Source organism: Triticum aestivum, chromosome 3B (genome assembly GCF_018294505.1).
Source record: "Triticum aestivum cultivar Chinese Spring chromosome 3B, IWGSC CS RefSeq v2.1, whole genome shotgun sequence".
Classification (NCBI taxonomy): domain Eukaryota; kingdom Viridiplantae; phylum Streptophyta; class Magnoliopsida; order Poales; family Poaceae; genus Triticum; species Triticum aestivum.
In genome coordinates this window covers 86,596,261-86,605,774 of record NC_057801.1, presented here as the reverse complement: position 1 = coordinate 86,605,774, position 9,514 = coordinate 86,596,261, and the positions used below count along the sequence as shown (strand labels likewise).

Below are 9,514 nucleotides of genomic sequence, written 5' to 3'. Positions count from 1 at the left end.
CTGCAGCGGAAATTTGCAATGACTTGTTGATGTTCTTTTTCAATTTTGCACATATGCTAGGAGTCTGCCTTTTCCTCATGGGGCGTGTACATGCCTGAGGCCGTGCCATAATGATCTAAACAAGCTTTGTGCCGCGAAAGCTCAAGTCCACAGTGGATGTGCAAGAATTATCGAGGCAATTGATTACATCAAGATTCTTTCTAGGAATCTAGTAAAATAGCCTAAAATGCATCCAAAATTTCCCCTTCAAGCCCCTCACGTTTTTCTCGATACACTTCAAACACATCTCACTCATATTCCTCCTGTTAAAAGCACTTCAAGAATGGCAAATATGTTCAAGCTCACGGATGCAAACACATATAATTTACATCCACCGTTGGATGCAGATTGAGCATCCATGATAGATTGGGGACGTCCATATGTGTGTGGAAAACTGTGTTGGACAGGTAGGTGAGTGCCTTCTTATGGGCTGAGTCCATGCTTAATTGTACATTGGGCCAACTATTACATGTGCATGTGGTTGTTAATCCGTCACAGCATCATTTTCATGGTTAAATCCTATTCGACGCTTATTGCACCCAACTATCGACAAAACACACCAGATGTTAGAAATGGGTCGATTCAATTCCGGAGTCCCGCCGATAGTGTATTTAGGGGTGGATAGGGTGGTCCATGGACCACACCGAGGTTTCCCTATAGCCTCCATATTAAAGCAAAAAATATATTCTTTATACATAAATAAATAAATTCAAATGGAATGTTCTAGTGCTAGGCCAACTTGGCCCACTGCCTGGCTATGCCACTGGGTCTAATTTTATTTTTCTCTCACCGTGTGCACTTGTATTGGTTTAGCAATTTTTCCTTCTCATTTCTGTTTCTTTGTTTTTTTCTCTTTACTTTATAATTTTCCATTTTTTATGTTTTTATTTTCATTTTCATTTTTTATTTCCCAACTTTTTTCATGTTTTACCATTTCAAGAAATACTTTTTTCATTTATATATAGACAAAGGCATTTTTAAAGTTCTTTTAAAAAAATAAACACACCTTTGAAAGACATGAACAAATTTAAAAATGGAAAAAATATTTTTAATACATGATGTTCTTTTTTCAAATGGTATGATTTTTTATAAAATTAAAGAATACTTTTACTAAAATATGTGAACACTTCTAAAAATACATGTACATTTTTAAAATGTGTGAAGACGTCTTAAATTCCATGAACAGTTTTTTAAATACTTGAATAGTTTTTTACATTTTTTTTGAAAATACGTAGAAATTGAAATATGTTTGAAAAATTTATTAAATACATAAACATGCCTCAATAACATTTGTGAAACAAAATAATTTTTAAACAAAAAAGCTGTAAAACTAAAATCTAATAGTATTGGCGTGCCTTTGGTGGCCCAGTAATTAGTGTATGTGCGCTACCCTGCCTATTTATTTGATGCCCTCAGCGGCTGTTTGGGCTCCTCAGCGGCTGTTTATCATGGTATAACGGATCCCGCTACCTTGGAGACACTAGCGTGCAGGGAGGCCCTTGCTCTTGCAGAGGATCTTCAGGTGACAAATATGATGATTGCCTCGGATTGCAAAGGAGTGGTACAGGATATAAATGAAGGTTCAGGTGGGGCGCACTCGGCCATTGTACATGAAATAACACTTCGGAGAAGCTTCTTCAATTTGGTTGTTTTATGTTTTCGAGCGTAGAAGTCATAATTTCGAGGCTCAGTCTCACCAAATTCGCTTGTAACTTAGGAGTTGGTCAGCATGTTTGGTTGGGAACACCCCATGACCAACGCCGTGTACCTATAAACATTGCTATTATATAATAAAGTGGCGAGATTTCTCAAAAAAAATATTATTTGATGCCCTAGTTTTAATGATGGGTGGGAGTTCTTGCAATCTCTCATTGACTAGTTTTTTTTTCTTTTTTGCACGAGTCTTATTGACTAGTATTAGTATATTTTTGTTCCTGGTAATTGATGAGCATGTTTGATCATTTGAGTATTTTCATATTGAAATGGTTTCAACAGAGAAATGAAATAAAGATCACGATATGAAAGTTGAAGCCAGCGATCAACCTTAATTATTTCCCATAAAAAACTTTATTAATTATTAATTCTTACATGGCGATCGACATAGCTAGGAGTAGTATGCATACATGGCACTACTCACTAGTCACTAGCTATGGTTTATTCAGGAATATAACACACACAAACACACGCACACACATAAAACGGTGGAGCATGAATCAAAGCTAGCCAATGCGGGGGGTCTCCGCGACGGTGTCGACGAAGATGCGGACACGGTCGGGCCTGAAGTCCTCGGTCACGGCGGTGCCGACCGGGAAGACCTCGATGATCTTCACGTCCGGCCTGTCCTTCATGATGATCTTCTTGGCCTCCTCGATGGACTTGCCAACCAGCTCCGGCCACGACGCCTTCTTGCCGCAGGCGTCGTCCGAGGAGCTCATTCTCGTAGTGAGGACCTTATAGATTGTAAGTAGAAATCGAAATAGCCAGCCAGCTAAAGATTCACCAAAACTGAGACATGCACGGTGAGTAGTGCTCACCTGTTGAACTGAAGCACGCACTCTCGAGCCTCGACTGATGGAGGATGATCCTGATCGAATTCGTGATAGAGAGCTTTGTTTGTACTACTTGACTTGGCTTGGAGGCTCGGCTCGCTCGGGGGCTGTATTTATGGACGAAGATATGCAGCGAGATTGGTGCGCAGTCGCCACACGATAGTACTATCTTCACAGATGCGGTCAGGTCAAACAAGCAACCTCTAGCTTAATTAGTTAGGCTGTATTTGACTATAGTACTGAATTCCATGAGGTGGATAACGACATGGTACTGCTGAAATAGTGGAGGATAAGGTTGATGTATATGTACGAGAGTAGAAAAAAACGCAGGCGGTGCAACATACGCCTCAAAGTCACACTTGAATTGCAATAAATGGACAGAACGACGATCTGACTGCTAGCTAAGCAACAGATCAATGACGGGGACATGACTAGCTTGTTCACTCTCAGAATGATAATTAATATGAAAAAAGAGATAATGTATGTAGACTTCGCTTAAGATGTACTCCAGTAGTCTAAGAATGTGACGGGCCAACTAGTAGTCTCTAAATTTCAATGAAAAGAATTATCTCATCTCCTTCATCTAAGGATCAAATAACTCATAAGCTTCGATATATTTACTGGACAAAATATGCGGAGGGTATGTGTGTGGAGGTGTGTCTTCGACGGATCTCACATCATTTGATCGGTAGTTATCTTTGATGGATCCGCTCAGATCCGGTCTTCGTTCGTCTACGTTCTTGTGCCTTCATGTTAGATCCTTTCGATCAACGTCTCTCTTTATCGGCGACTGTTGTTGTTTTGATGCGTTGGTCCAATGGGGCTTTAGCACGACGACTTTCTGACTGCCTATTATAACATGTTTTGCCCATCTCCGACGAGGGAGTGATGATGATGGGGGCGCTCCTTCGGCTCGTCAGTGCTTACAGTACTCGTTAGGTGGTCTGCGAATTTGAATGTATTTTTTTTAATTTCAGGTGCTCGTTTTACTGTTAAGATTGATGATGAATAGATCGAAAGTTTTTCCAAAAATAATAATGGAACTTGGACCTCAACCTCTATGAAATTAGCTTGCTCTTGTCTGCTAGGGTTGGCCGGCAGCAAAGAGAACGACAGTGGGCCTGAAGGTAGATGTGATATGTTTCGTGAAGGCTAGGGTTGGCCGGCCCTCCAATATATAGGCGCGGCTGCGTGGAGAGACGTGGGCCGGACCCACGTCGGGAACCGCCCATGATCTGACGTCTCAGATCATGCTCTTCTATTAGAGACTCATCGTTCCTGACCGGCAAAAATAAGCACATATGTGTGAGCTCGGCTTGGCTCATTGCCGCAACCTGCAGCGTAGCGCGTCGTGACGAGGTGAAGGAGCGCACGGGAACCACTTCTCAAGTTTCAATAGCATGTGAAAGAGAATCCCTTATAAGGAGGTCCAACTCCTCTCCAACTAGCAATGTGCAACTAAAATTTCCACCATACATATTAACATAAACCCCGAAATCACTAATTGAGGAGTACTCCTTCCAAAATCACTCCCACCTCCCTAGGTTGTGACAAGTGGCACGCTGCATGTGCGCCACTTGTCGCAACCTAGGAGTTTTTCATTTTTTTGTAGACCGGTTTATTCAAAACGTTTTATCTCTTAAACTGTGCGTCCAAATGTTGAACCGTTTTCACCGTTAGATTCCTCGCGTTGGGATCTTCAAAACTAGATCCCATATTGATAGTTTTTGACAAAGTTTTTTCACGAAAAAACCGGACGATAAAAACTGAACAAAAAAACCAAACTGGGAACACTTTTTTTCACTTTCTAGAAGTTGTTTCAAAGAGGCACGACCGTGCCTCTCGCGAAAGATAAAAACACATTTTTTTCTTGTTTCCGAGAGGCGTGCCTCTCACGGAAGCATAGCCATGCCTCTCGCGGAAGTAAAAACATGCCTCTCAAGGAAGGAAAAAAAGAAGAGAAAACGTGTTTTTTTCGTTCTTCAGCTAGTTGCTGCCGATCAATCGAAAACACTAATTGAGGAGTACTTCTTCCAAAATCACTTCCACCTCCTCGGGTCGCGAAAAGTGGCGTGCTGCCTGTGCGCCACTTGTTGCAACCTGAAAGTTTTTCCTTTTTTGTATATCTGTTTATTCAAAATGATTTACCTCTTAAACAGTGCGCCCAAATCTCGGACCATTTTTACGGTTAGATTCCTCACGTCGAGATATTCAAAACTAGATTCCATGTTGATAGGTCTTGATGAACTTTTTTTTTTCACGAATAAAACAGGACGAAAAACCCGGACCGAGAGCATGTTTTTTCCTTACCGAAAGCCATTTCTGAGAGGCGCGGTCGTGCCTCTCGCGGAAGCAAAATCGTGCCTCTCACGATAACAAAAAGAGAGCAAAACACTTTTTTCGTTTCCGAAAAGCACGGCCATTTTGTTTCCGCAAGAGTAGTTTTTTTTTTTCTGAGTTAGACTCTGCGAGTGCGAGGAGAAGTTAGCGCTGGCCTTCGGCGCGATTGAACGTGGTCTAGGCCTAGTAGCTATGCCCCGAGTGTTTTTTTTGCTCTGGTTGTTATGTGTTTTTCTGGGAAAGCGGTTTTGCAGCGTTATTTACAGTGATATTTCAGAAGTTATTTTTCTCTGGTTTTCAATTTTTTCTTTCTTTTATATGTTTTCTTTTGTGCGATTCTTTACCATGATTTTGTTTTGTTTTAGTTTTCTTATTCTCTTTATGTCTATCTTTTCAGTTTTCTTTCGCTTTATTCGTCCTCTTACAACTTTTTTCATATTTTTTCTTTCTTTTATTTCCCCCCTTTTAAAATACATGTTGACTACTTAAATACACATTTAACATTTTCTCATAAAGGTTGAAAAAAATAGATACATGTTGAACATTTTTTAAATACACGTTGAACATTTATTTGTATATATCTCAAACATTTGTAAAATGCACATTGACCATTTTTAAATACACAGTGAATAATATTAAACACACCTTGACCATTTTGTTTTCCAAGATGTTATGATTCTTTTTGTAAAACATGATAAAACATTTCTGAAGTGATTATGTACATTTTTATATAAATGGCACAATTATTTAATTTATGCTTTGACCATTTTTACTTAATTATGCGAACACGAATTTACATTTCATGAACATTTTTAATCTTACGTATGTATTTTCATGAACATAGTTGTAAAACATGCAAAATTATCTCCATAGTGTTTATGTACATGTTCAATGTCACATTTATGTTACATTTTTTTACTAAATTGTACTCCCTCCGTTTCACAATACATGCCTTCCATTTGTTAAAATATAGATGTATCTAGACATGTTTTAGTATACAGGTACATCCATTTTTAGATAAATGGAAGTCAAGTATTTTGGAACGGAGGGAGTATGAACAATTTTTTACATTTTATGAATTTTTTAGAAAAATGTTAACATATTTTTGAAATGACAGACACAATGTTTGACATTTTTGTGTGTGTAAATTACATGACAATGACATGCCCCTGGGGTGTATCCGTGGAGGGCGGAAGAGGCCGAATGGACAAAGGGCGGCCCAAGCATGCAACTCGAAGTCCACCTACAATACAAGATGCATGGCCGCCTTGGGGGATAAGACAAGGACTCTGCTAAAAACACTTATCTGGTTAGGTGTCCGCTTTTTTACATGTACAAATTGACAAGGTTTCTCGTACTCAATGTAGATCGGGACACCTCCTAATCAGCTCGGGACCTTTTTTTAGTCTAAACACACTTCACTTTATTGAAAAATGTTCATAGGGATACAATTCAAATCTGAGGGGTTTATGAGCCACACATGGCGCCCCGGGTCCAGACCAAAATCATGCTTAGCGAGGCTATGTGCCTCTTGATTGGTTTCCCGGCCTTCAAAGATGACGAACGTTGATGGAAAAGCTCCATCGTCTCTCTAATCTCCTTCACAATGGTTGCATACATTCCACCAATGCCTAACTTGATATCCTGCACCACACCCTTGGAGTCAGAGGCAACTATAACATGAGATAACGATAGATCTTGGGCAAGTGCAAGAGCCTCCCGGCAAGCTAGTGCCTCGAGCGTAGCAGGATCAATGATGCCGGCGCATCTGATTGCAGATGAGCCCAAGTAATTGCCGTCTCCGTCTTTGCACACTGCACTGAATGAGCCTTCATCTTTGCTCTATTAACAGCCCCATCAACACGTATTTTTGCAAAGTTCTCTGGTGGCCTCACCCAGCTAGGCTTCCTCGCGCTGGATCGAATAGCTGGAGTGTTCTTCACCACAATTGGCTTACAGTCATTGAGTTCCCGGATGTACTTCATGATGAATTGGTGGGTTGACATCGGACTCTGAAAAATGTGCTCGTGTAAGGCTTGGCGCTGAGAGAACCAAATGGCCCAGAGAGTAACCAATACTTGAGTAAACTCCGCCGACGGAAGCGTGTCCAGGAGGGAGAAGATCCACCATTTTGCATCTGGTTCGGTCGTTTCCGATAGAACTTGAAAGATCTCCGGCGCTTTAATGCCCAAACCGAACAAGCAACATGGCAGTGCAGAAGGGAGTGTTGCCAGGAATCTGTTGCACCACATAGACCGCAGCTGTCCACCGTCGACATGTTTCGGTGATGTAACATATCCGCCGCCGGGATCGACTGTTGGGCTAGTCTCCAAAGAAAGATCTTTACCTTTGAAGGCACATCTAGTTTCCATAGCTTGGACCACGACATCTGTTCACCTTCAGAGTTGGAAGAATCTGAGCGCCCCTCCAACCAAGCTTCTTGGCTGTGTTTTGTGGTGACCTGTAACCTATTGAATTACTGATGGGCTTTGGTCCATATAAGACAATAATCCTTGGTTAATCTCTAAGACCCATTTAGATGCATGGCAAGTGGTTGGAAATTTATGTACCATACTGTTATAGTAGTAAGAGTGAGACCCCTTTGTAAGGGTTGTTCTATCATATGTCACTGAGAGCTTGGGAAGAGGAGTTGTACACGCGCGCTCCTCCTTTTCCCCCGCCCGCCTCGCCTCATCACGATGCACGCGCGCGCACGCGCTGCGGGTTGCGGAAATGGACCTAACCTTATTTTTGCCGGTCAAGAATGATTAATTAATTATGGATTAATTAACGAGTCACTAACGGAGTGCTGCCACTGTCCGAGATGTTGGACCGTGGGTTGTTCGCGGCCTCGGTCGTGGGCCTATTCCCAGGCCCATCTATTCGACGGCCTATATTGCTCCTGATCCGTCCCCGTCTCCGTTCTCCTTGGCTTCTACTACTTCCCTTGCATCGACCCCATGGCTGACTACACCGCCGCTGAGGTTGCTGTTGCCGCCGCCGCGTTGGCCTGACCAACCCGTGGGTATGATCTGTTCATCCCTCATTTACTCGTTCATGTGCTAGCCGTATATGTTGTGTTGATAGATGTTTCGATTCTATGTAGTGTAGTGCTCACATGCTTAGGTATCGATATGAGATGCATACTGTGATTGCTATGTTTACTCTTTACTCATGGATTAGTCTAATCGAAAACGTGTTGATATTTCCAACATAACCTAGTCTCAAACACCTATATAGGGACTGATACAGACCCACAATAGGTACACACTCATTACCACCTTACAAGCTGGCATCCTTTAGTCCAAGGCAAGCACCCCTGTAGGATCTTACGGTCAAATCATTGTACTTCCTCCATTTACTTATACAAGACCACTATGGAATATACATTTTGCATCTATACAAGGCCATCAACGTAATGGAGGCAAAAATTAATGATATTTTCTCGTGCTAACAGCCCATTTAATACTTGCATGCTTGCACTTATAATGATACGCGGTTACTTCCTCCACTCAGTTTTCTTCCATGCATGCGGTGTATTGATGGTCTCAGTAAATGAAAAAAAGCTAGCTTGTAAAATATGTATTAAATTTTATCTTGGTATCTGTAATATGAGTTTGTGGCCTTGTATATAAAAATGAAGGGTGTACCCACAATCTCTAATCCTTATTATTAGGCCGAGGCGGAGGGCTGTACTTTTTTTTTGAGCATCAGTACAGACACAAACGCTCATATACACGCGCATACACTCATCCCTATAAACGCACACAAGCACACCCTACCCCTATGAGCACCTCCGAGAGACTGAGCCGGCATATCATCTTGATGATTTACGAAGCCACCATAGGCGCCTCGTCGTCGACGGGAACGTCTCCTCCCACTGAAAGCACATCGCCGGAAATCCTGAAATAAATTCAGGAATAATGCGAGCACCAGGATTTGAACCCTGGTGGGTTGGGGATACCACTGTCCACCTAGCCATCTCAACCACAGGTTGGTTCAGGAATAATGCGGAGGGCTGTACTAATATTAGGCTTAATTACTCCGGCAATTAGCAAGGATATGGGCTAAGCTGTCAGGCCCAAAACTAATTTGCAACATGGAAACACATGCCAAGTCTTCTCAAGGCTGCACGTACACACGCATCCACACCATCGGCTAAACTGCCGCATTGTGGCGACGTGTTAAGCGGCTAGGGTTTGCCCTTGGACCTTGGTGGAGCACCTGCGAATCGTTGCCAGCTGCCGGGCGGCGCACCGTCGCCGCTCGGTGATTAGCAAAGCTGCTGTTCGCCGCGCATCAGTTGAGTACAGTTCTATGAGCGTATGGACTACAGTCAGCTGAGCGGCACCGCCACATTCAATTCTGCTAACTTATCCCGTGACCGAGAGACTGTCAGGACCTGAACCAAGAGCATACTGAAGAAGAACCTGCAGAGACAAGTCAAGTTTAGACAAGCAACGGTCCAGATAGGCAGCAACCAACTCAACGGCTCGGATGGAATCCTCACCATTTCACCTGGGGTTAAGTTTCAGTCACTGTCTGTAACAGTTAAGTATTGTAAAAGGGTTTTACCGCGATAAGCT

General features: G+C 42.3%; 1 long non-coding RNA gene across 1 annotated transcript; it reads right to left on the bottom strand.

Moving 5' to 3' along the window:
• Positions 1–2,077: 2,077 nt before the first annotated feature.
• Positions 2,078–2,747, bottom strand: LOC123064910 (uncharacterized). Its single transcript, XR_006430844.1, has 2 exons — positions 2,574–2,747; positions 2,078–2,489 (listed from the first exon to the last, which is right to left on the bottom strand). It is a non-coding gene; the product is annotated as an uncharacterized lncRNA (long non-coding RNA).
• Positions 2,748–9,514: the final 6,767 nt, after the last annotated feature.